This window comes from Eretmochelys imbricata, chromosome 7 (assembly GCF_965152235.1).
Source record: "Eretmochelys imbricata isolate rEreImb1 chromosome 7, rEreImb1.hap1, whole genome shotgun sequence".
Taxonomy (NCBI): domain Eukaryota; kingdom Metazoa; phylum Chordata; order Testudines; family Cheloniidae; genus Eretmochelys; species Eretmochelys imbricata.
The window spans coordinates 23007673-23035082 of record NC_135578.1 but is presented as its reverse complement, the minus strand read 5'-3'; the positions used below and the strand labels follow the sequence as shown (position 1 = coordinate 23035082).

Below are 27410 nucleotides of genomic sequence, written 5' to 3'. Positions count from 1 at the left end.
GTTAATTTACTCTCAATAATGAACAGAGGAAGAAGTGTCACTGGATTGTTCTGTAAGGTTTCTCAACGGCTGCTCCCTGGACATAATCACCTTGCTGTTGGCACTCACACAAGGATGGCCCAAGACCATAATACCAGATACTATTTAAAAACGGGAAACAACAAACAGGAGAAACAAAGCACTGTCTCGTTAAGGCACATACGTTTTACCAGAGAGCCCATGACTGCTGGCTAACTTACAGAGCATACTTCTCAACCTGCCATTGCCCCAGTAGGGGGCTCACTGCATGACAAAGATCCAGAATGAGGAACACCAAAATATTATTCATGCCGGACACTCAAAGGGATTCCATCTTTCCATGTAAATAACTCCCTTCAACCCCAGCCCCATGATTCTTTTCATCTGAGGTGAATAACTATCACTCATAAGAGTAAGCGGATACCAGATTTGTACGGAACACAGGCAACTTTGGCCAAAGGTGAGAGAGCACTGTCAGACCCAGGCAGGCTTGCTCCGGTGAGAGGTAAGCAAAATAAAAGGGAAATAAACAGTTGTAACTTAAAGCCTCTAGTGAGGAGTACAGTCAAAGGCATGTTTCTGTGGTCTTCATGCCTTCTGGTGAAGAAGTCATCTAGGAGTCTCCTAGCCCTGCTCCCTCCTTCCCCTAGGACACTTCCCTCTCATTTACGGGTTTCAGAGTAGCAGCCGTGTTAGTCTGGTATTTGCAAAAAGAAAAGGAGTACTTGTGGCACCTTAGAGACTAACCAATTTATTTGAGCATAAGCTTTCGTGAGCTACAGCTCACTTCATCGGATGCACCATGCTTATGCTCAAATAAATTGGTTAGTCTCTAAGGTGCCACAAGTAATCCTTTTCTTTTTCTCATTTACGGAACTGCTTTGATGAACCAGATGGGAGTCCTCTCTTTCCTGCTGGAGCAAACTCCCTGTTTCCTTCCCTTGGGAGGCAGTTGACTCTATCCCTGCCTGACACAGTGCGTGGGTACATACATCCCAGCATTGTTCTCACAGGCTCAGACTCAGGCAGGTCATGATTCTCAGAGCCACAGGGCTAAGCCTGAAAAAGGGCAGAAGCTCCATTCCCTGCTGTTATACCACGTGTGCAGTCAGGAATTGTTCACTGAGCAGTGTGCCAGGAGGAACTGCCATGACACTACTCATCGTGCTCCTAATCCTCAAGTGGAGATTTGCAGGTTACAAAACAGAACACTTGACAGCAGCAAAGGATGCTAGATTTTCTTTTCCAGTGGTTGATTTAATGCAGCCTTCTCCCCTGCCCTGACCTGCAATACTACCTTGAGAGTGATACAAATCAAAGGCCAGATTCTGATCCCAGTTACTCTGGTGTAAATCCAGAGTAACTCCAGTGAAGTCACTGAGTCTGAGTCAACCTCTCTTACACAGGCTTTACACCAGTGTAACTCTATTGACTTCAGTAGACTTGAGATCAGATTCTGAGTCCAAATATGGGAACCCCATGTATGTAAATATAGGAGAACCTCAGAGTAACAAAACATCAGAGTCACGGACTGATTAGTCAAGCACATACCACATTTGGAACCAGAAGTACACAATCGGGTAGTAACAGAGACCAATCAATAAAAAAGCAAATACAGTACCGTGCTGTGTTAAACATAAACTACTAAAAAAAAAAAGGGAAAGCAGCATTTTTCTTCTACATAGTAAAGTTTCAAAGCTATATTAAGTCAATGTTCAGTTGTAAACTTTTGAAAGAACACCCATAACATTTTGTTCAGAGTGAATTATGAACAACCCCCATTCCTGAGGTGATCGTCATAGGCGCCGACTTCCACTGTTCCCAGTAGGTGCTCGACCCTCCACCGTTCCTGGCCCTGCCCCTGCACCGCCATCGCCCCCATTCCACCCCTTCCCATCCCCATTCCACCCCTTTCCCCCAAGTCCCCGCCCCTCCCCTCCCCTGAGCGCACCATGTCCCAGCTACTCCCCGCTCCCTCCCGGAAAGTCCTAAGCACCGCTTGGCGGCAGGAAGCACTGGGAGGTAGGCGGAGGAGCAGGGATGCAGCACACTCGGGGGGTGGGGGGGATGACATGGGGAGGGGGGAGCTTGGCTGCCAGTGTGTGCAGAGCACCCACTAATTTTTGCCTGTGGGTGCTCCAGCCCTGGAGCACCCACAGAGTTGGCGCCTATGGTGATCATAACCCTGAGGTTCTACTGTACACTGGCTATGACTCTCCTCTCATGTACAACTATATGCGTTAGGTGAACCTGAGCGGTGGTTCCAGAGAGGATGGTTCTAGACTATTCTCAGTAGTAGAAGAGGACAGGACAAGCAGTAATGGTCTCAAGTTGTAGTGGGGGAGGTTTAGGTTGGATATTAGGAAAAACTTTTTCACGAGGAGGGTGGTGAAACACTGGAATGCGTTACCTAGGGAGGTGGTAGAATCTCCTTCCTTAGAAGTTTTTAAGGTCAGGCTTGACAAAGCCCTGGCTGGGATGATTTAATTGGGGATTGGTCCTGCTTTGAGCAGGGGGTTGGACTAGATGACCTCCTGAGGTCCCTTCCAACCCTGATATTCTATGATTCTAACCTACCACTGAAGACATTGCAGATACACCCACACAAAACTCATGTAAGTGAGAGGAGAAGCAGTTCCATTTAATTTTACAAGTTTTTGGTTCAGGGAACCTCAACCATGGTGGCTCAAAGAGCTGTGCAAGTGCCATAGTGTTGTGTTCTGGAGGTACCTCTTCAAGATGTAAATCAATTCCCGTAGCAAATGCCAAATTATGCTTTCATGTGCACTGTTGCATATCCAGAACAACTCCACCAAAGTGTCCCAGAGGGTAGATTTTGGTCCATAATTTGTAACCATTCCATATTTTACCATTAGCAAAGTACAGTTGACAGCCCCTTGTCATTACATTTTCAACAGCTCCTGCCCTGCCCCAAAATAAAACTGCACTGCTAGTTTCAGGAATTCATCCGCATGCTCCCATTAGAAGATGGAAAGACAAGAGCCAGATGTTTCTGTTACTGGAGCTGCAGATGAAGGAGTAGACGATTTAACGTCACTAATCATGTCTGCTTCCCTAGGTGACTGTGCAGATGTCAGGTTTGCCATGAATATCAGTCTAAGGGCTGGTGTGAATCGGTGTACCTGCATTGACTCCCGTGCAACTACACCCATTTGCAGCTGCCTGTAAGAGTTTATTCAGAAGGACCTATAGCTTCAGACTAAAAAGGGAAGAAAAAGTCACAGGGCAAATATGGCATGTGCCTTGTGTAGATTCGCAGATCATTCCAGTAGCTGGCAGTGGGCACTTTATTTCCAAATTATATCTGAATCTTTGGGGGGGGGGGGTGTAAGGAAATGAACCCCTTAAAAACAGTCCTTGGTTGTACCCATGATCATGACAGATCCATTTTCAAGGAGCTGTTTTGAACTTGATTTCTTATCCTCTTGGAGTGTGGTACAGAAAGAAAAGTGTATGTGTTTTCACCTTTACCGGGACAATTTTTTCCATAGCAACAGCATTTCATTAACACAATCAACTGACTGGTTTTCCTATTGTTTACTTGTCAGCCACATCTAATTTGAAAGGTTGTGTTTTATGAGGCAATTGCTGATGACTCCTCCCATGTAAATGTATCTTTACACAGATTTTCAGTTTGTCATCTAAGCAGGGTAAAACTGGCTGCACTAGTTCCTTCTCTGTGTGTTGCTGAGTATCTCTTGCAGGGCACCGAGGACTCTCAGATCCCTTGGTGGCTAGTGGGAGTTGGGGGAAATCTGAGCGCTTTTTGGATCAGCCCCCCACTTATCAGCAAACTGAGGAGTAGAATTATTAGAAGGTCCCATGTGTGCTCTGTTATTCGACACAAGCAATAGAAAGGGAAGGGCTACTCTATGAAGCGAAGCTAAATGATTTAGTTGGGGATTGGTCCTGCTTTGAGCAGGGGATTGGACTAGATGACCTCCTGAGGTCCCTTCCAACCCTGATATTCTATGATTCTATGAAATGCTTTCCTGTTGATTCTATGGGCTGCTTTGCTATTTCATCTCAGTTACATTTTTATGGTTATTGTACCCTATGCTGGAAACCAACAGGTAAAACTGTAGGTTTTTCTACAGCCGAACTGAACAACCCCCAAACTAAGAGAAGGAGAGTCGGGGGCAGAATCACATGTGAAAGAGAAAAATGGAAGATATTTTAGATTTCTTAATTAAAAATAAAAATTCTGACCTACCTGCTCCTCAGAATCCAAAACAGGATAAATAAGCAACAGCCATAGTTGGAGTCAGAACCTCACTAACCTTGCTAAGCTCCATGGTTTAGAATTTGTGTAAAAATGTAGCATAGCAAGGATTTAACAGGTGTGTGGTGTAATAAGACGTCATCGTTTTTTGTTAAATACATTACAGTACATTAGCCTTATGAGTGTTATCAGCTGATGAAAACAAAGGCCCCAGTTCTGTATTTGGATCCATGCAGAAGGAGTTTCAAACCCCTGCAGAGCTCTGCTGACTTCAAACAGGTTCTCTTCTCAGACATAATGGTCCTCCCACATAGATCCAATTGCAGCTTTGGGGCCTGAAGTGCAATTGTCAAAATAAATGAACCCAAGCACCCTTTGTTCTGCAGCAGCTTTGGGGTCTATTTTTATTGTTTATTGACTTGCTCATTCACAAAATATGACACATAGCTATAGGGCTCCCAGTCCTGAGTCAAATAAGTCAGTTTCTTCTGTACATAGCAGTGCAGAACTGATTTTCTATAAATAGTAACATCTGTTAATTGTCATGAGAGCTTTTGAAGGGTCATGTATCATTTCACATTTGCCCCAAAATTGTTTTTTTTTAACATCTACAAACCCTAAAACCAATAGAAATATTTTCATATTTTAAAAAACTGGAGACAGTTATTTTAAAAGAAATAAATATTCCCCAACAGCATCTGCAAGCCAAGTACTGCACTTTGACCCCCAACCCCTCAAAATGTGACTGACAATAAACAAAAGTGAAATTCTTCCATTTGATAATCAAAAGTGAATTCTTCTCTTTTTAATAATCCTGGGTGCTGCTGGTAACACAGAGGACATTAATTTTGTTTGTTGGTCATTTTTAGGTTTACAGTGTCCCTTCCATTACTCAATTACTTTTAAATGTTAAGAAATAGAAATGCCATTTATTTGTTTTATTAAATGTATTCACTGTTCCTTGGATGAACTCGGGTTTCTGGTTTAGATTGTCATCACAGCTATGAAAGGTTAGAGGATGCATTCTAGGCACAACCCAGCTAGCAACATGCCCTCTCTGAGCTCCCCATGCCTGCCACGACACCTGTTCATGGCATACAGCCTGTGCACTTGCACCTCTCCCTCCTGCCAGTGTGTGAGGGTCAGCCATCCCAGGTGCTAAAATGGCCCCCATGACCATGGTACCTGAGCACCTCACAGTTTTTGATGCATTTATCCTCACAACACTCTGTGAGACAGATGGGAAACTGAGGCACGGGGAGACTACATGATTTACCCAAGGTCACACAGGAAATCTGTGGCAGAGCTGTTACTTGAACCTGTGTCTCCTGAATCCCAGAATGCCACTCAGGTTCATGGCCCTGCCTTCTCTCTTCTCCCCTAAGGGAACCATATGCCACCTAGGGAGTAGAGACAAAGCAGTCCCTGCACTGCACCGATCACAGGAACTGCAAATCTCCCTGACCCTTATGCAGACCATGGAAGTGGTAGGAAGGCTCTTTGCCCCATCCCCAAGTACCGAGCATGATTCTGGCCCTAATTGCCACGCTCCAATTCTGAGTGTGGATTTTTGTACACACAGCTCTAAAAATCCAGGCCCAAATACTAATGATCTCACTAGTAAACAATGTACATACACTGTATACATTTTTAGAACCAAGTGCCTTGAGGCAATTTCTGCTCTCTTTTCTCAAATTGTAAAGTTCATGTCGCATGAAGTCAGTAGAGCTACCCTGGTCTTATACGTTATGAACAAAAGCAGAGATTGGCCCATCTATTTGAATGTTTCACTTACAGTTGAGACGGACAATTCTTTTTTACCCTATCCCTCCATCTTATCTTGTCCCAAAACCTGAGACCAGATGACAGGATATCACCTGTTAAAGTTAATGGCTTGTAAATTTAGAAGAAATAAAAAGAAATACAGCCTCACGCAGCATATGTTCAACTTATGGTACTCACTGCTGCATGCAGTTAGAGAGTCAATTTCCAGTCTGTGGAGGACTGTTTCTGAACATTAGTAATGTTGGGAAGATGGAAGCTGATAGCCAGATAGATTAGGAAGGAATTTTTCCTGCTCTGCCCACCTTTGCACAGTCAGCAGGTGCATTCTGTAGAAGGGTTTTTTGCTTTCCTCCAAATCATTGAGTTTGGAGGATACTGGACTCGCTGGACGAATAGCCTAACCCAGGATAACAAAATTTATTTTCCCCGATGCTCTTAAAAGGAATACATTGTCCTCCTTCATTTTCAGAGGGCCTATTTCTGCCAGCCAATTACATCAGGTTGGAGTGTCACCATACAATTCAGTTTGAGTAGGGGGCAGCCTTTAGTTGCACTGCTGAGGAGCAGGGCAGATCTGATCTGTGCTTGTACCTGTTGCTCCAGGAGGAAGGAATCTGCCCCAGCCGTTTTACTGATGCAGATTACTTCCCCCACTGTGTCAGACGAGCTGGGCACAGAGGGGAAATGGAAGGAGTCAGGGTTCTGAACTCTCCTGGTCTCTGCCTGCTCACATGTATAGGAGGGGGACAGCAACCTGGGGAGGGCCGTCTCCCCACTACACAGTCTCTGTTGCACACACAGGGGAGTAAAAAGCCACCCTATGCTCCTATAATCCCCAGATCAGGAATGCAGCTAGGCTCACGATCAAACCCACTGAGGAGCGGTTTATACCATAAGTAGCCTCACAGAAAGATGGGCTGCTTGCAGCGTAACGTGCGTGAGTGAGGGTGGCTGAATCAGGCTCTGTGGGGTTTTAGTTACGAGATTCCTACTTGGGGGTCATACAGAGATTTTGTACTTTCAGGGCCAGAATGGATGAAAGGCACTGATGCACATGACCCTTTAGGAAGCCCCAGAGGTCAAGAGTAGATATCGTAGAAGCAGCAAGATCTATATTTGAGCTTAAATTTGATAATTTCCTTTGTAAATATTTGTTATAGTGTTTATACTGTAGGGTTTGACGTGGTTTGTATTTGATTCACCTACGTAGGATTGTTGCTTTCCTAGAAGGTGAAATCCTGACCCACAGAAGTCAAAGGGAGCTTTGCCATTGACTTCAGTAGGACCAGGATTTCACCCAGGGGTTATAATGTCTATTCTGTTATTTAAGAAAATAAACAAACATATATGGTACCACTTTTTTTAAAATGCAGAAAAATTCCTTTATTCCAGTTGACGGAGGTGCACAGGCAGCTTTGCGAAACCGGTTACGTTTAGTTTAAAAGTCAGTTTGATGATTTGGGAGAGAGATTCCTGGAATTTTTTGTAAAGTCTAATCTTCATCTTTTAAAGCTTTTGACAGTGAGGGTATCTTCATTGGTGAGCCCATTAGTGACACTGAACAGAGCATCTGGTTAGCATCTGGCACACGTTCTAACCACCTGCCAGTTTCCAGCTTCACAGCCACATTCTTTCTAGCCTGATAGTACCTCCCTGTTCTATAGAACAAGAGAGTGGGATTGCGAAAGAAAAATATTTGATCTCACTCAGCCAGTGGCCAGATGTGTTAAATCTCATTTGAAGGTTTATGCTGCCCCCATTATGAAATCTCCCACCAGATCAGCTATGAGGCTGCCTATTCTGGTGGTGGATTTTGTGACGGGGAAACCTGTTCGTGAAGTACTGGAATGAGAACTCACCAACTCATTTCACAAAGGCCACCACTCATCCATCCATCAGATGATAACACTTTTTGGTCAGTCCCAACCTGGGCCAGCCCCAGTCTAATGATTCTGAGGTGGAAAAGCTTCATAACTCATTACTAGTCCTCTCAGTTGCACAAGTAGAACCTTATCCAAAGTCTATTGCAGTGAATGGAAAGATTCCTTTTGACTTCAGTGGGTTTTGGATCAGGCCCATGATACTCTGTTCTTACATGTAGATATAATAGCCATGTCAGTGGCCACAGAAGCGTGTTGCATGGAATACTTCCCTACAGTGATCTACAGCATATCATATATGATTCAGATTGGTGTGTGGTTAATTACTGTTGTTATAATTCATTACAGTAGATAGGGCACAAAGTGCGGAGTCCAGAGACCTGGTTTCTCTTCTCAGCCCTGCCTCACTCTGTGACTTGGGACAAAAGCACTTAGAATCACAGAATCATAGAATATCAGGGTTGGAAGGGACCTCAGGAGGTCATCTAGTCCAACCCCCTGCTCAAAGCAGGACCAATCCCCAATTTTTGCCCCAGATCCCTAAATGGCCCCTTCAAGGATTGAACTACTTCATTCACCTTGCTGTGTCTAAGTTTCCCCAGCTGTAAAATGAGGAAAATGATACTGACCCACCTTTTTAAAGAGCTTTGAGATCTATAAATGAAAAGCCCTGAGTAAGTGCTGAGCATGTTGCCTGTAGATATGAATGATGTTTCAAAAACCTTAAAACAAGATATGGTCCATGCAATAAATAGTTTATTGCCTAGGATAAATGAAATACAAATATTTCAAGGAGGCAAAAATTACAGTAAAATGTTTAAGAGCATTACTCACAGTGCATCTCAGAACATCTAAACTGTAAGATTTTAAAATAATTTAAGCATGCAACTGGGTGGAAGACATGCAAGCAACTGCATGCCCAACCTGTATGTGTAATTATCCAGATTACAAGAATGCATCAGGTAATTTCATGTACAAATGGTTGGTGAGATGCGCAATTGATTATTTACCTGCATGCCTACCCAGTTTGTGCATATAATTGCACTTGCATACCCAATTTGTTGCAAGCCAGGCACTAAAGTTACTTTGTATTTTATTTAAAATGGGTGCTTTGGGCCTGGCTTTCTTGCTCCCACCTTCAGCTTTCTTTCCCCTGGGTTAAAATAACTAATATCAATCATTGGGCGCCAGAGGGCAAGATTTCTCAGTGCATCAAACAGATGTCAAAGAGATGTGCCAACCCATGGCATGAATGCGGTTAATTTCTCGAAAGAGACTATCTACTGATTCAATTCATGGGGAAAAGCTGTTATGCCAACAGCATCTCTAATGCTGTGATTTGTTCAGTGTTTGGCAGCAGTCTGCAATTTGAAAATTCTTGTTCAGCCTGGAAAAAAAATTGCTGAATTGTAGATGATACAAAGACTAATGTTACCAGCCGAGATCCCTTAAAACTGGCATTCTTTAAGCTGCATTTATTTTCTGGAGCTGAATAAAAAGACAAAGAGCTTTGGGAAGCCCTGGCATCTTGTATAATACTAAGGTACAGAGGACCAAGAGCCTCAGCTGTGCCAAGTTTATGCTCAGTACAGCTATGGGGAGGGAGGGGGAAGGTGGCTCCATGCCACCTTTCCAGTCCCCAGATGTGGGATCATAAACAGTTTCTGGTGTAACTTAGAGCAGCCTGAGGGATGTTCTAAATTGCACTGGCTGAAGCAGTCCATTGGGACCACTGTGACCCCATTCCCCCCTACCCTCACATGCCTTTTCCCACACCGAGCATACAACCTACTCTGGTGCAGAGAGAGCAGCAAGATAAGGATTACCCTCTTTTATGGCTGCTTTAAGGTCTTGTGGCATAGCTCTGACAACGCCGAAGAGCAACATACAAGTCCCTGATCTTTGACGGTTCAAAAGCAGTAAATGTGAGTTTTCATGGTACATTAAAGTAGCACAATTTTGTCAGGTGCTATTCATTGTCTACAGCAAACCAGCTGTGGTTTTAATTTGAGTTATAGGGCAGGGAGAGTTGATAACGTGTGTATTTGATCCCAACTCTTCCGGTAATTGTATTCCCTGAGCATATGATGAAGTATTCAGAATCACAGGGAAGAGGATTGAAGAGAAAGGGAACCAAATGCTAAGGACTAGAGGAAACAGTAGCAGTGAGATCAATCCTCAATAAGAAAGGAAGACAGTTTTGCTACATGCCAAGATGAATTGAGCTATTTTCTGCCATCCTGGTTCCCCAGGTATTTACATGGTGAGACGGGAATATTTCCAAACACTACTGTCTAACTTATCCAACTGCCTTGCGCCTTGTGTACTCAAGGAACTTGTGCAAAGTGGATATAAAATCTTACCAACTCAGAATAGTGGTGTTTTACTTATACCTAATTCCATACTTACTTTGCACAGGTGTAATTGACAACACAAGGTGCCAGGTAGTAGAGACTCAGGCCCAAAATTCATGAATTTGAAAATGTTGCCCGGCGAACATACTTTTGGTGGGTTAACTTATAAAATACTTTGCAATGCCCTGCAGCATTTTTCATTTTAAAAAGCATAAAATTTATTTACTAGTCATTAAAATACCAACAGTACTTAAGGCACACAATATACACTCCCAGCCCCAAGAATCTTACCAGCAAAACAGAATGTACTAGGAGCACTAAGAGCATGTGTTTATTTTTTAAAAATAAATAGCGTGGGTGAGTGACAGCTTTTTTACTGATGTGGGTTCATGTTGGGTGGTCTTCATGGAAGGAGAAATAGGGTTTGAAAGAAAGCCCTTGAGATATTTGCATAGAGGAGTTCCAAGCAGAGAAGGCAGCATGGATGAAGTTATTAAATGTGACTCCATGTCCTGCTTTCTGTCTCCTCTCCTCTTGGTGCCCGTTCTGAAGCGTTAGTAGAGAAGAATCAGGACGGTCTTTCCTGAGATAAATTGATTTGCATGTTTTCTCAGTCATAAAAATATATGAGGTCCATGTATGCAGTCTGCAAAGTTAATAGAATGCAGAAAGCCTTGCAATGGACTGGACAGGGCTCCCGACTCAGAGATCAAAAGGTGGGTCATTAACTTGCAACTCTATTAGACGAGGAACAATCAAACAGGTTGTACAGAACTCTCAGGCAGGGTGAATGAAACTGTCTTTAAGCAAACAGAAGAGGGAGAAATGAATGGCTTTTGTTGAGGAAAAATGGAAACGTTTTCTGGTTAAACAAGCTGTCATTTAGGACTTAATAGCATGTGCGTGTGGGAAAGCAGATCCACATGCCAACAATGGCTGGGAAATAAAGGGGTGATGGTGATCATGAAGTATACTGCATAGCTCCATTACAGCTCTATTTTTCCCCCCAGAGGAAACCCTGGTGTTTTGAGTTAGTACCTCAACTGTTTCTAAAGGACTTTTGTTTGGATCTTGACCAACAAATTAATGTAGGTAGATTTGTTTTCTTCTTACTTATAAATAGAAAAAAAGACATGCACCCAATTATACTGCATGTAGTTCTAAAAGCAACAAAAAAACATGTCCTTTGTGCATTTTTTTCAGGTGCTTTTCTGGCAATCTTTCTAGATTAAAAATAGCAAGGAAATGTTGGCTGCTACAGACATTAATTTTCTCTCCCTGTGGGTGTGAAACTCTCACTCCCATTAATGGAATCTTAACTCATGTGCAGGGAAAACAGAATATATAGGCCCCCCTCACTGTTCATAAAAGATCAGCATGGGGGCCAAACTCTGAACTGTTGTACCCAGTATGAAGCCAGAATAACTCCAATAAACTCAATAGAATTTTCCTGTGTAACAGAATAGAAATTGGTCCTTGCCACATGGGACGACAGGGTTCCAATGAAGGTTGCCCCCTCTACTGCAGTCACGACATCGAATGGTCTGGCTTCTCAGAGCCGCCCTTACCTTCAGGGCAGCAAGGCCTAGTGGCAAGTGTCCAAGACCTCACATCAACAATCCACAGCTGTAGCGCCTAGTAACAATAGTTTCCAGCCGTAGCGCCTAGTCTCAGCAACCTCAGGCAGTAGTGCCTAGTTCCGATAATCCCCAGCTGTAGCACCTAGTACAGATCGTCCCCAGCCGCAGTGCCTGCTGTCAGCAACCCCAGGCAATATAGCAGCAGTATCAATAGCCCAAAGCAATAGCACCTAGCACTGACAGCCCCTGGCAGTAGCGCCTTGGCACAGGTGCAGGGAGGGAAGGGGAACCTGGGCCCACCCTACTCCACTAGGTTCCCACCCAGGCCTCTGCGAAACCAGTTCCCCTGATGCAGGGCTTAGGTCTCTGTATCACCCAACATGTTCCTTGGGTTGCTTCCTACCCTTAGGCATGCCTCAGGCATCTCCTCAGCCGAGAGTGGCTTGGCATCCCCTTCAGTCCCCACAGCCAACTGGTTCTCCGCAGTGCAGTCAGGGTCCCCTGCCTCAGCAATCTTGGCGGTTCTTCCACAGGAGCCTGCGGCAGGTCTAGTCTCCTCCTCAGCCAGTCCAGACTCAGCTGAGCTGCTTCCCTTTATATACTCCCTCTACCAGGAGTACGCCCAGCAAGGGTGAGGGGCTGTGGCCTCTTGGGCCCAAAGTAAATACTGAACACCTGCCTGCCCATTGCAGGGGGTGTACCAACCAACCATCACAGCCCTGTGTCATCTTAAAGTTCCCAGGGTGATAGGTCATTGGAGACAAACTCTAATATTAGCCACTGTCACCCTTCTGCCCTGGAGGCAATCAAACACTGTCCAGTTGCTGCTGAAGCAACAGTGAAAAATTGTTACAGGGCCTTTAGCACAACCACTTAATGCCTGGATATACAGTTCCTTAGAGACAGCCTACGGATTGCATTGCTGATTATAGATCTTAAATTTATATAGAGATTTTCTTCCTGAGGAACAAAATATTTGATAGGAATCCCTTCATCCCCTACTGAAATGCAACTTCTTTTGGGGTGGAACTCAACGGCTATTTAACCACATGCAGCAGCATTATATAACAGTTTAGGACGACGGAGCACAGTTAATCAATAGACTAGGGCAACCAGTCCTGTCAGCCTGTTGCCTTAATATGCGTGAAGAGAGTGGGTTCAGTGCTGGCCTCAGAAACTGCATTTCAAAAGTAGCTGAATAAAGAACTGCATCTCCCATGAATGCGGAGAGATGTATTGGAAGGAGACAGAACATCTGCCGTGACCCCTTTACAAGCCATTCAAAACGATGCAAAGATTTTGCTGTGAATGTCTCAAAGGCAGGGCTGGTACAAGGACTAGCTAGCTAAACGATGCTTTTCACATCACCATTGCATCCCCCATATTACAGTGCATTGCAGGAGTTAGTTTTAATATTGCCAATTCAGTTGTAGTTCTGTTTGCAAGTGAACTCTGCAAAGAACCTGTTACTTTGCGACATGCTCACTTTGAAGTTTTGCTGTGGGATTATCAATATCACCTTCCAATAATGTCTTTTAAAGAAAGCAAAGCTCAGTGCTGAATCCAACCTTCCTTTAAGGAGGGGCCATTCTACTGAACTCAAAAGAGGGTGCCTGCTTATACCAGAGCTGAATTGGATCCTTAACATTGACCGAAATTCTGAACTACACTTTACCTTGCTGGACTAGCTGTTGGAATTAACAGCTATTCTAATATACTAGGTCATTTTGTTTATCATCTGAGCACAGTAAAGACTATAAGTGGCTTCACAGGAGTTCTCAGATCCCAAGCAATAAGACACTAATAATTTTAGCCTAGAAAATTGCCCATTTCCAATTTTTCTTTTTTTGCCAAGGCAACAAATAATAATGTATGTGTGTGCATTCGCTTGTCTAAAAATATCCTGGCTCTGCAAATGTGTGTCTGATGTGGGAGGAGAAGGCTCTCAGTGTACTGCAGTGTTTGTGTGAGGAAGGAGATGGAAAAAAACCCATCCTGTAAATGCTGAAAGAAAATAGATCATCCTGATCTTGTAGGGAAAAAGCCCCCTGTATTAGAGGATGGATGGGACACATCTCCTATGCTCTAGGCAGGTCACAGGCGGGATATCCTTAGTGTGTACTGTACAGAGGATGAGTGGGATATTCCTTGTGTATCTCTCCCTCTATGGTCTTATAACATGCCCATCATCACAGCATCTGAGAGCACTGTATATACTAGCTATGTGTGTGCAGGTGATAAGCTATACCTGGTGTGTTCTGTGCAGGTAAAAGATGACACAGTTCACTAAAAATGGGCTTTGAGAGACATTTCAGAACTAGAAGGAAGGAAGTATGACCCGGTGGTTAGGGTGATAGCCTGGAATTTTGGAGACCTGCATTCAGTTCCCTTCTCTGCCACCAACCTCCTGTGTCACCTTGAGCGAGTCACTTGGTTTCTCTGTGCCTGGATCCCCTGCCTGTCCAGTGGGGAGAATAGTACTGCCCTACCTCATGTTGTGAGGATAAACACATTGACGATTGTAAGGTGCTCAAATACTAAGGTAATGGGGGCCATTTAATTACCTAGGCAGACACTGGTGAATATCTTGTAGGGAACAGTCCTGCCTTGATTGTTGGCAGGTGGATGGAGAACAAGTTCACTTTGTTTCAGAGTAGCAGCCGTGTTAGTCTGTATTCGCAAAAAGAAAAGGAGTACTTGTGGCACCTTAGAGACTAACCAATTTATTTGAGCATAAGCTCATGAAAGCTTATGCTCAAAGAAATTGGTCAGTCGCTAAGGTGCCACAAGTACTCCTTTTCTTTTTAAGTTCACTTTGTATTTGTTGCTAAGAGATGGTTCCCAGCGTGAGGAAGCTTGTTTTGCAGCTCCCCATCTTTCTGGTGAAGTCTGAGCTGCTTCCTGTGTGTGTTTGTTCTGTGAGTGTAGCATTTGCTTTGCATGATATGAAGGATACGGAACAGTCTCTTGACTTTTCCAGATGTTGATTGTCCTGCTTTGATGTTTGTTCCTGCTGCTTTAGTTGTTTGTGTCTGAATGGCAGATGAGGTATGTGACTTGTTAAACAAATGATGAAAACAGCATCAGGGAGCTTGGAAATCTCGTATGGTTAATTAATGAACTTTGCTCACTCAATAAAACGTATGTACTTGATTCATTTTTAAATAGTGTGTTCTGCTCAGTAGTGAACTGTTCTGATGTAATTTCAAATGTTTACTAGTACATTTGGTATTTTTCCACATAAACCTTAAAAAAACAGGTTTCAGAGTAGCAGCCGTGTTAGTCTGTATCCGCAAAAAGAACAGAACAGGAGGACTTGTGGCACCTTAGAGATGAACAAATTTATTAGAGCATAAGCTTTCGTGGGCTATAGCCCACTTCATCGGATGCATAGAATGGAACATATAATAAGAAGATATATATACACACATACAGAGAACTAGGAAGTTGCCATACAAACTGTAAGAGGCTAATTAATTAAGATGAGCTATTATCAGCAGGAGAAAAAAAACTTTCGTAGTGATAATCAAGATGGCCCATTTAGACAGTTGACAAGAAGGTGTGAGGATACTTAACAAAAAAACAGGAAAACACCAAGTCCTCACACAGCCCTTGCAACCTACGTTTAGGGTTTTGTCTTTGCATTTTCTCACCCACATCCACTGCCTGCGTGCCTCCACCTGCCTCCATACAAAACGTGCAGCCTTAACTCTGATCACATGTTGTGATTATTTATAATGTGATTTATGCCATCATGTGCCAGCAATGCCCCTCTGCCATGTACATTGGTCAAACTGGACAGTCTCTACGTAAAAGAATAAATGGACACAAATCAGATGTCAAGAATTATAACATTCATAAACCAGTCGGAGAACACTTCAATCTCTCTGGTCACACAATCACAGACATGAAGGTCGCTATCTTAAAACAAAAAAACTTCAAATCCAGACTCCAGCGAGAAACTGCTGAATTGGAATTCATTTGCAAATTGGATACTATTAATTTAGGCTTAAATAGAGACTGGGAGTGGCTAAGTCATTATGCAAGGTAGCCTATTTCCTCTTGTTTTTTCCTCCCCCCCCCCCCCCCCCCCAGATGTTCTGGTTTAACTTGGATTTAAACTTGGAGAGTGGTCAGTTTGGACGAGCTATTACCAGCAGGAGAGTGAGTCTGTGTGTGTATGGGGATGGGTTTTTGGAGGGGGGTGAGGGAGTGAGAGAACCTGGATTTGTGCAGGAAATGGCCTAACTTCATTATCATGCACATTGTGTAAAGAGTTGTCACTTTGGATGGGCTATCACCAGCAGGAGAGTGAATTTGTGTGTGGGGGGGGTGGAGGGTGAGAAAACCTGGATTTGTGCTGGAAATGGCCTAACCTGACGATTACTTTAGATAAGCTATTACCAGCAGGACAGTGGGGTGGGAGGAGGTATTGTTTCATATTCTCTGTGTATATATAAAGTCTGCTGCAGTTTCCACGGTATGTATCTGATGAAGTGAGCTGTAGCTCACGAAAGCTCATGCTCAAATAAACTGGTTAGTCTCTAAGGTGCCACAAGTACTCCTTTTCTTTTTGCGAATACAGACTAACACGGCTGTTACTCTGAAACCTATTTGTATTGCTGTGACTCCTAAGGGCCCCATGCAGAGTCCAGGTCTCCACCATACTAGGTGCTGCACATGCAAAAAAGACAGCCGATGTCCTGACAAGCTTAAAATCGAAGTACAGATGATCTAAATACAGACATCAGCTACTAAAAATACCCTACTCTTCATAATTCCATCACCTAAATAATTCAACTCCTATGACTTCCAAAACTAACAAACTCTTATGCAAACTATTTCCACTGCTATTGACAGTTATCCAGCATGACTCACTTCAGCATAACCATCAGCTAAAAATCCACACACTGTCCATCAACTTCAGTACAAAACCAGTTCAACACTGAAAAACCAGGACACCTCAATTTCTAACCACTCCACCTGGTTGGAGTTGAAAGTCACATGTTTGGTGTGGAGGTGGAGGGAGAAGCCATGTTTTGTGGGTGGTGGGTGTGGGCAAAGTAAGGTAGAGAAGAGGAAAATAATGGGTGTGGGTTGCAAGAGATGGGTGAGGACTTTACCAGTGATTTCATGGGGTTTTGGTGGCTGTGTTGATGCTACGTGCACTTGAGCAACTGTGGAGAAGGAGGAAGTATTTTTTTCATAATTATCAGTAATTCAGTTTCTGTGTGGCATTAGCCTGTCTGACTGGAGTTAAGTTCAAGGGGACTGTTATGGGGGAAGCAAACAGGAAATGAAACAATGGCAAAGATAAGGAAACAAATGGGTCGAAGGAAGCTATTAATTGGGGAACACCTTTGCCTGGCTCCCACCAGGCTAGCATAGTTTACTCCTTCCAAGGCTGAAGGCCAAGGATCAAAGGTTTCAGAGTAGCAGCTGTGTTAGTCTGTATCCGCAGAAAGAAAGTACTCCTTTTCTTTTTAAGGATCAAAGGGGCTCCTAAACCTTAAAGATGCTGACCTAGGGAGGAAGGGGGACTGAGTGGCTAGAGATGAGCCTCTGGCAGAGAGAACAAGACAGAAGCTGCAGAAGGGAAGTGTGTTTCACTCATCCCAAAAAGAACAGGAGTACTTGATGAAGTGAGCTGTAGCTCACAAAAGCTTATGCTCTAATAAATTTGTTAGTTTCTAAGGTGCCACAAGTACTCCTGTTCTTTTTGCAGATACAGACTAACACGGCTGCTCCTCTGAAAATCACTCATCCCAGAGATGGACGTATCTGGGCTGAGGAGAACTTTCAAAAGCTTGAAAGGTCAAGATTTAGGTGCAGGACTGTAGGTAATACCCATGCATCTAGACCTATGTACCTTGGATGAATAAATAATGCTTTGTTTTGAAGAGGCTGTTCTTTAGAGTCAGTTTAATCAGCTGCTGCTCACATGTGCCCAGAGGAAACAGCTTACGGGTGCCTGGGCCTGTCAGATAAACGCAGCTGGTAAACACAGGGCTGCTGTGCAGAGATCCAGTCTAAGAGTGGTTGGACCACCTGGTACCACCCAGAGTGAGGTGCAGGAAGCCAGGCCTGTCCCCTGATGGCGGTGCTCAAGGGAGCCTCAAAGGGGCAGCACACCCGATGACTGCAACAGCAATTTGAACTGGGTTTTAATGATTTTTGTTTGGGGGGAATCTAATAAGGATAATGCCCTCCTACCCCCATAGGGTTTGGATATTCACCTTGTCACCCTGCTGTTTCTTTGGGTTCCTGCATGGGTTTATTGATCAGAGAGGCAGTGGGGTAACTAATGAGTCCTACAGCTGGAACTTGGTTTGAGCTCCAATGAAACGCCCTCCTTTCCACTACACTGCTTAGAGTGATGGCAGGATCCTCCATAATATACCCGCTGCTACAGCCCAGCTACTTCTGAAGCAGTAAAACCCTTTCTAGCCTCCAAAAGGCTTATTGGAATTGAAAAGGAGCTTCTCAGCCGCACTCCAGCTTATTAAATCAGCCACACCACTGCTGCATTGAATCTAATTTCTGCCTTGCTGAAGGTCTCTTGTGGCATAATTAATAAGCGTCCCTTATGTGTGGATTCTGCTTTATGGGAGATGCTCTTGACTATGTGGGTGATGACAGAGTTTTCACCTTTAACTACGTTTACAAATCTCTGGATCCCAGCTTCTTTCTTAGTGCCATTTGGATTTAATATTTATTTACGCTCAGAGTGGGAGCTGAATTCTGGCTACAGGCAAAGCACTGCTTGGGCTGGTAGACTGTGATCTTCTCCCTCCCTCCTTCATCGGTTAATAGCTTCCCCTTTGAACTGTAGAAGCCTAGAAGTTAGAGAAAGCCTAGTGGGAAACTGTGACCTAGAACATGAGTAAAAGGAGAGATGTATCTTCTTATTCTTTCCCCTTATTTTACAACCTGTTGGATCAGGGGGTTGTCTACACTGGCACTGGGAGTGTACTTTCCAGCTCAAATAGATGTATCTGCACTTGCTCTATTTTTAGCGCACTAGCAGGATCAAAGTGTAGCGACAGCAGCATGATCAGCCACCCCAAGTAAGATCCTGTGTGAGACCTTAGATACATAGTGGGGTGACTAGCCCATCCCATCACTTGCACTGCCATGACTACACTTGTATTTCTAGCAGACTGGCTCAATCAGAGCTAGCATGGGTATGTCTCCTCAAACTGGAAATTACACCTTCCATCTCCGGTAGAGACATACCCTTAGGGACAGAGTTCCATCAGGGAGCCCTCTGATAATATCCTACGCCCTGGTCACTAAGCAGCCTTTGTCTTAAGTAAAAAGGAGCGCAACCCAGACTCCCAGACCTGACCTCCACTGAACTTTGGATCCAGCTTCAAGCACTGCATCTCAGCTCCTCTCTAGGCTGAAGGTCTTTCACCTCATGCTTCCCAGTCTCATGGTTTTTCAGTGGTAAACTGGGAGTGAAGGGATAAAGGGCAGAATATGCCCAGAACTTCTGATCTCACTGACACCATTTCAAATCTGGAATGACTCCACTAAGTCAACAGATTTACCCCAGCACAACTGAGATTAGTATCTGTCGCTGCATTTTCCCTGACCACCTAATCCTCCTGCAATGAAATGTTCTAGATAAAGCTGTGAAAAACGATTCACTAAAAACCAGAGTTAGGCTGCTGCCTGTGTCTTAGAAGGCTTGATTTACAGGAAAGGATTAAAATAAATAAATATGTATGGCTTGTAAGTAATATGTAAAGTGATGATGAAAGTCCATAAATATTTGACGGGTTTAAGCACCAACGAGGGAGGGTACCACATAGGAATTTAAGGGAGATAACAGAGGAATAGGATGAAATTATGATCATGGGATCTTTTGGATTGTGGAATAATCTCTCAAGGGAAGTAGTGGAAGCATCATCATGTGAAACATTTAAAACTAAAGAGAAAACTAACAGTCATTTGATAAAGAACAATCCTGCATTGGGGTGAAAGTGGGCTGGTACTGGCGAGTACAGCATACCAGTAAGAAGCTGTTACCGGCCCGTACCCAGCTGGCAGCGCCCCTTTTGCGCCTCCTCCCCCCCCGCCCACCCCCAGGCCACCGACAGAGGGGGCAAGAGGGGCAGTTGCCCTGGGCCCAGCCATTTAAAAGGGCCTGGGGCTCCTGACCACTGCTACTGCGGCAGCAGCCAGAGCCCCGGGCCCTTTTAAATCACTGCCGGAGCCCCAGGCAGTGCAGGCCAGGCAGCGCAGATGGGCTGGTTGTGGGAGGCTGACCCCCAGCCCTGCCCCTTCTGTCCGAGGCCCCGCCCCTTCCAGGTAAGAATTTAATATTACTTTCACCCCTGTCCTGCATGGACAGGGAGCTGATCTGAAAGACCTAGTGGGATTTTTCCCATCAATAATTTACATGATTCCAGGAAGATTGAAGCCTTCCTTCCCCCAAAAAGGGATCACTGTGTGATGAGAGAAGAAACCAGGCTATAAAAAGCACCAGCGCATTGCCTAGTTCTCTTTACTCCTCTCTAAGTTTGAAATGAAAGCTGCTAGCACCTTTTATAAAAAGCCTTTCAAAAGGACCTGGTCTCTCCAGCAAACTCTCCACATATTGACCTTGATGAGGTTTAAACAGTCTTCACCAACCCTTTAATACATCTGTGAAATAATGTGACAGAGGCCCTAGGACCTGGGAGAGGCGAAGAGCAGATGCTACCATGATATCCAGTGTGGCTAATGCCTTGCTTATCTAATTTAGCGTATTTAAAGGCCTGATTTTTCAGCCATGCTGAGAACTGCAGCTCCTATTGACTTCAAGGAGAAGGCATCATGCTATATGTTAATCATCCCCAGGCTGTCACCAGCAGGAGAAGCACATACAGGGTGCCCAGAGAGCAAGTGGGAAAAATCGTGACGGGGGTGGGGGGTAACTGGCACCTATATGAGACAAAGCCCCAAATATCAGGACTGTCCCTATAAAATCGGGACATCCGGTCACCCTAAGCACCTAGCATGGTTATCATGTGGATGATGGGTTAGTTCCTTCAATGGTGGCAGTGCAGGGCTGTGCAAGTTCCTTGAGCTCACTCATCAGGAAGTGTCAGAACACAAGAACAGCAACACTGGGTCAGACCAAAGGTCCATCTAGCCCAGTATCCTGTCTTCTGACAGTGGCCAGTGCCAGGTGCCCCAGAGGGAATGAACAGAACAGGTAATCACCAAGTGATCCACCCCCTGTCACTCATTCCCAGCTTCTGGCAAACAGAGGCTAGGGACACCATCCCTGACCATCTTGGCTAATAGCCATTGATGCACCATTCACCCTGTATTAAAGTGTGTAAAGTTGCACTGTGCATTTTTCTGAGCACCTCTGCAAACTTGCCCATGTCTCAAGTCTCCTAAAGAGCGTGAAGGGCTCTTGGTGACTTCACTTTGCAGTCTTTTTTCAAGAGCAAGACTCCATCACACCAGGGGGCTGGGGTCAAAGCAGGCAAGGCAATTCTAGGATGTAGGAGCAAGCAGAACTGCGCGAATAACGCGGGCAAGATGAATATTTCAGCAAATCCTTGCTTATATGTGGTAGCTCGCTCTCTCCATACCCCCAAATGCTCCCTCTTCCATCCCCCCACCCCCACCTTCCAGCAAGGCTAGTCAGTAGTTCCCCTTCTGGAAAGATGTGTAACAATACAAGATCTAGATTCCACATAATAGTTTAGGCTCCTGAGGGCTGTAATACTTTGGTCTAATTTTGGTTGTTGGCAGGGCTGTAACCAGGATGGGGCGAGCAGGGCGCAAAGCTGAGGGGGCAGGAAAAAACGGTAGGAGATGGAAATATGCTTGTTCACCCCAGGCGCTAAAATGCCTAGTTATGACTCTGGTTGTTGGATTTAGTGTGTGGGTGCTGGTAGCCTGTGATATTCAGGATGTCGGAGTAGATGACCTGGTGGTTCCTTCTGGCCTTAAATTACATGACTATGATTCTTGGCTGAAACTCATGTGCCCAAGGCCCCATTCAGACATGGTTGAGTTTGTGATCCGCTCCTCTTGCTGTTCTGGGTTTGGACTCTAAGTTATTATATTCTGATCAGACGTTAGGGAACAGTCCTGCTCTGGCCATGGGGGAGGATAAAATGGCCTAATGCTTATTTTCCTTTTCTAATGTCAGTGGGCGAAATCCTTGCAATCCTCCTTCAGTCCTTACTCAGGCAAAACACACAACGTTTTGCAATGGTGCTTTTGCTGGAGTAAAGAAGGCAGGATTAGACCCTCTCATTTTAGGAATAACAATTTTAAAAAAGAATAGTGGCCTGATTTATTTAAAAAACAACAACATGCATGCGGCTGTACACTGAGTTTGTGCATTTAGTTACAGCCATTGCATTGTCGTCTCTCTGGCTATTTGCATTTGCAATAGTAGTGGTTGAGTGGGCAAATTAGACACACAATTGCATAATTTGGAAAATCAAGCCTGTGTTATAGAATTTGTGTGGTGATGACGTCTCTTCCATTTTCAGCCCCGTCAGCTGAGCGTCTTGAAAGGCTTGTCATTAAAATGGCTGTCTCTGTACATTAGATAAAAGTTCTGAGCAAGGTGGCTTACTGGCTCATGTATTTTGGGATTTCTCGCCTCAAAGACAAGTTGTCCGAATCACAGGGCTTTAGAGCTTGTGGCATTTCTGTGACCCACTATTGTGCTCCTCACTTTTGAGGCATCACTTGCTACATCTGTGAAATGTCTGGAGGATGAAACTAAGCTTTTTTCTGCACCAACTTTCATGAAACTGGCTTTTTAGAACCGTTAGGCCAGATTCATCCCTTGTGTAACCCCATTGCAGATATTGGGGTTTTATTAGGGATGCATTTGGCCCCTTTACTCTCTCACAAACTCTTCCCAAGTCCGTAAAATTTGAAGGAAAAATAGCAGCAGTCTTTCCTGTATTGATGTTTGGTTGTGCCACGTCCTTTCATTTAGCTCAGAAGGTCTCAGCTCCCTGCCCTGAGCAGTTGTCAGTTGGGAGATTCTAACTTTTAATGGACTCATTACCGTTCAGAGCAGGTTTGGTTTCTTAGGGAGGAAAAGATAAAAGTACAGTGACTGCTCTGTTAAAATAAAATGAAGGGGAAAAAAGTATGTCTTAGTGTGATCTACACAGACTCTCTCATTAACACTGCTGGATCGACAATAATAGTATCAATGCCAAAAATAAAAATATATTAACGGGGGGAGGGGGTGCAGGAGTCTGTTCTCCCTTTATTCACATGCATCACTCCTGCCACTTGCAGCGGGAAATCCCCCTAATCTGTTGTTTTATGAGATCTGAGAGTGGGAATGCTCATCTCATGGGTGCAAACAGGGGGAAGGGAATCAGGACTCCTGGGTTCTATTCTTAACCCTGCCATTAAATCACTGTGCCAGCTTGCAGAATTCACTGAATCTCCCCAGGCCTTTCCCTATCTGTAAAACTGGAAATACTGACATGGCTCTTCCCCTCAGAGGTGTTAGGAGAGTTCATTCCTTAACGTTTGTGAAGTGCTGAGACTTCTTTGGATTGAAAGGTACCATTTCAGTGCAAAGTGTTGTTATGACTTTATATGCAACATTAAACAAAATGCCTTGCACACCAAGGTGCATGTACCGTTTGTAGAGGCGAAGATTCTCAGAGGCACAAATGGCAGCAGGGTGTCTAACTTCCTCTGAAAGTCAGTGAGCCCTAGACATCTCACTGCCGTTTGCATAGGGCACGTCTACATTACAGCACGACAGCACCACAGGTACGGTGCCGTAGCCTGCTGCTGTAGCATAGACGCTTCCTGCATCAGTGGAAGGGGTTTGTCTATTGATGTGGTTAATCCGTCTCTCCGAGAGGCAGTAGCTAGGTTGATTAAATCATTCTTCTGTCAACTGCAGCTACACCAGGGGATAGGTCGACCGAAGGACTGCACTCAGCGCACTCCTGAGCAACATAGCTAGATCAGTCTCATTTTTGAGTATAGACCAGGCCTATGCCAGAAAAGGTTTGCCAGGATAGCTATACCAATGTATCTAGACTGGTGACCCTCTGAGCATAGACACAGCTTATACCAAAATAGTGCTTTTCTTAGTAGAGCTTATACCAGTTCCCTGAGCGAAATAAACTATACCAATGTAAGAATGACTCACTGGCTGGCACACACTCCTTGTGGCTGGGCGTGGCATTGCAGGCTCTTCTACTATAGAGCCCCCTGCAGACAACCTATCTGGCTTGGTCTTGTGACTCAGCCAGCCCAGCAGCCAGTTGACTTTTAGTCCCAGCCCTTCCAGGGTAACAGAGTCCTATAAAACAATAGTCCAGTGATCTTATGCCAGCCGGTCCTTACACCCCTTATATTAGGGCTTTCATGCCACCTTCCTCCCAGCTGGTAGGGAAACCAAGGCCCTCCTTATCCTCTGGGTTCCTCTCCAAGGACCCTGTAGCAAACAGCTAACATCTGCTCCTTCAGATTCCTTGCTGCCTTCCTCAGCCTGTCTCTAGGTCCTTTTCCCCAGCCCCTACCTGGGCTCACTCATTCACAGACCTTCACCCCTCCCCAGACGCTGCAGAATTCTTTGCAACTCCTGTACTGAACAGTGTCTTCCAGGGCTTTTGCCCTGGAGAACTGGCTCCTGTCTGCTTCTCCCAAGGCCCTCTGTACACCTCTCTCTTTCCTCCTGAAATTCAACCTCTGGAGTCTTGCTTCTCTGGGGGGTCTTGTTCTTTTGTCAAGGCTCACCACAAGAGCTCACTTCACCTCTGTGGCTTCCCGGTATCTCTCTCAACCCTTTGCCAAAGCTCCCTTCTTGAGACAGGATCTCAAGGCCTACTCTGTCCCTCAGCCTCCTGATTCCCTTCTACTGCCCTGAAGGCCTTCCTTTATTAGTGACCATGGCTCCTCTCAGATAGGACTAATTCAAGCTCCTCCACTCTGCCACAGCTCGGCCTAATCTTTAATTGGGCCTGACCCATCCTCCAGGTGTAACTGAGTACACTAACTGCTCTCTGGCTCCACTGAATTCTTTTTGTATCACTGGGGTATGTACGTCCTATTAGAATCAACAAAAGCACTTTTATGCTGGCATAACAGCATCTACACTAGGACTTTTGCCAGTGTAGAAATCTCATTAAAAAAAATAAGTCACACTCCAAACCAACATTACTATAATGGCAAAAATGTCTAATGTACACCTGGCCTAAGCATGGGAGCATGCACCATGTGCAAGGAACTTTCCAAACACCGAATAAAAGATCGTACTCTATTCATGGCAGGATCTATCATAAGAGAAAAAAAATCAACTCCACAGAATAAAGAGGGCACCCTCTGAGGGTCTGAGCCTGCAAAAGCCACCAAGCACAGTGCTTTCTACTCTTAGTAATCCCAATGAAGTCAGTGGGGCTAAAGTACCCACTTAAGTGCTTTCCTAACTCTGAGGCCAGGGCAAGAAGCACTACAATCAATAGTGTGTTTGCAGGATCAGCCCATGTGTTGGCAACATGCTAGTATATTACAAATGACATGTTACAGTACATCACTGTACCATTTGTGGAGACAGTAGCAAGCATTTAGCATATTTCTCCCAAAGTATCTTCCATACATCAGTGGACTGAAAACAGCTTTACATGACCAATAAATATTAAAATGCAGAAGAGATGTAGAATTTAATCTTTTGTGGAAATGAAGCCATGTGTAGAGTTAGTGATGAGATTTATTTTAAACCAATGTTTTTAGGAAAGAATATGGAATGTGAGCAAGTGTCTTTCGCAACCTGCTGTACAAATACAGTCCACACACTGTGTGGAAGCCAAACTCACCCTCTGCCTGGTATTTGATTTCAAAAACAGAAATTAATAAGATCATATAAAGTGTTGCTCACACCTTTTCCCTAGACTTGGCTACTCCCAGGATTCCTCCTTCTGGCTTGCTCAGCCTACACCTTAGATCCTCTCTTTCTAGAGAACCTCCTCTCCACCTCCCTAACATCCAGGGGAGGTAAGAGACACCTGCATCACTGAGTCAGAAGGACCCACTTAGTATTTCCCAGCGGGATCAACACCTGCAAAGAGGGTAGGTGTCAGAGGCAGACATGGCCAGCCTGTAACATGGAACCAGTAATTTTTGTTTCCCCCAGGTCTCCTTAAATTACATTGAATAGAAATGGCAAGACTCTTTTTTGGGAAAAAATAATTATATTCATTATATATATATATCACACAATGTTTGTGGTTATGATAATCATCATATATACACTGTTGTTTCCACAATGTGTGATACAGGTTTCTAACCTTGGCATGCTAATAAATGGACTTTGTATGGTGCTTATGGATGTCACTAATCCCTCCCCTACTAAAGATACCATTGTTTCCATAGTAACTAGTGTACTTCAAAGAGGAAAAAAGGCAGAGGAGACTAAAAATTGATCAAAAACAAGACAAATGCTGTGTGTAGCATAAATAGACTGTCAGGGTGGGAGGCTGGGGGTTTGCATTACCACTTGTTTAGGAGGAGAGCCTTATTTACACTCCCCACGCTTGTGGCCCTACAGTAAGCTGGCATTTGAACTCAGCTCTCCATCGGTGAAGGCTAGCGCACTAACCCATTGCCCCAAAACAGCAGAAGGAGAGGACAAGGCAGGTCTCTCCAAATATAAAAACTGTTTCTGAAACAGACGTGGCAAAATCAAAAACCAGAGTCCCAAGAGCCCCAGAATGTGGGAAAGTTTGTACACAAGTCTGAATTTTGCAGACCTGCTAGCCTATAATAGTCTAATCCAGCGGTCCTCAAACTGTGGGTCTCGACCGCGAAGTGGGTCACAAGTTCGTCTTAATGGGGCCTCCAGGGCCAGCATTAGACTCCGTGCCGCCAGGGGCTGAAGCCGAAGCCCAATCAACTTTGTGTGGCCCCTTGCTGTATGTGGCCCCAGGCAATTGACCTGCTGACCACCCCCTAATGCCAGCCCTGATTCTAGACTCTAGAATCTAGAGTCACACAGGGTACTGGGGTCATGTAGTAATTTTTGTTGTTAGAAGTGGGCTGCAGGGCAATGAAGTTTGAGAGCCACTGGTCTAATCCAATATCTAAAATTATCTGTCTCTCTATGTCTATATACACCGCACCCCTCAACATGGCATCTGAGTGCCTGCATCTTAGCGTCCACAAATTCTGGGGAACTTTGGATCAGGATCCAACGCTGAACTTGGGATCTGCCTTCTGTCTCTATAATAGGCCAATCCAAACCCCCAGAACGGAACAGTCCCTGAACTTGAGAGTAGTCAGAGACTAGATCTGAACTCTGTTAGTCAGGCCTGTCTCTAATGATGGGGAGCCGATACGTATGTGAAAAATTAACAATCCTCTTAGACAAGACCTAGGCAGCCACAAGCTTGCTTTGCTGTCCTGTGTATTGTACTGCGTATTTCTACAGGACACTGAAGTTATCCATTATGAGGTATTGGGGAAGGAAGCTGGGTGGGACCCGATTTATGCAATAAGCCGTGTATGTGGGAACTAGAACATTGCTGACTTACTTACTGGTCTATTGCAT

The 27410-nt window shown here is 44.6% G+C and overlaps 1 protein-coding gene across 4 annotated transcripts in view; it reads left to right on the top strand.

The window, feature by feature from the left end:
- MGLL (monoglyceride lipase) overlaps positions 1–27410 on the top strand; it is an 84994-nt gene that overhangs the window by 33813 nt on the left and 23771 nt on the right. The gene's annotated exons all lie outside the window — the stretch shown is intronic.